Below are 322 nucleotides of genomic sequence, written 5' to 3'. Positions count from 1 at the left end.
ACCTCCCACTAACACACCCAAACTAATGCTCAACAACACCGAAATTCCTCTTTCTAAATCTCTCAAATATCTTGGCGTTATCATCGATTCTAGACTAAACTTTGCTGAGTACATTAACAAAATAATCTCCAAAGGAAGCCAAACAGCCGGCATCCTTTACCCTCTCTTAAACCAGAAAAGCAAGCTCACTCTGAAAAACAAAACTCTGTCAAAACTCGCGTCCTAAACCACCCAAACCCACTCATTAAAGACACGTTTACCCAAACTATTCCAAACCAACGATACAAAACCCCGACAAGTTTAATGGCAGACCCCCCCCCCC

General features: G+C 42.5%; 2 protein-coding genes across 2 annotated transcripts in view; one reads left to right on the top strand and one right to left on the bottom strand.

The window, feature by feature from the left end:
• Positions 1 to 322, top strand: part of LOC109540690 (xaa-Pro aminopeptidase ApepP) — a 42,572-nt gene that overhangs the window by 14,247 nt on the left and 28,003 nt on the right. The gene's annotated exons all lie outside the window — the stretch shown is intronic.
• The window catches only part of LOC109540718 (catalase), a 5,893-nt gene that overhangs the window by 4,301 nt on the left and 1,270 nt on the right, over positions 1 to 322 (bottom strand). The gene's annotated exons all lie outside the window — the stretch shown is intronic.

Source organism: Dendroctonus ponderosae, unplaced genomic scaffold (genome assembly GCF_020466585.1).
Source record: "Dendroctonus ponderosae isolate FM_Combo_2020 unplaced genomic scaffold, Dpon_F_20191213v2 Dpon_F_20191213_1, whole genome shotgun sequence".
Taxonomy (NCBI): Eukaryota; Metazoa; Arthropoda; class Insecta; order Coleoptera; family Curculionidae; genus Dendroctonus; species Dendroctonus ponderosae.
The sequence above is the reverse complement of the archived record's forward strand: the minus strand, read 5'-3'. Positions and strand labels throughout refer to the sequence as shown.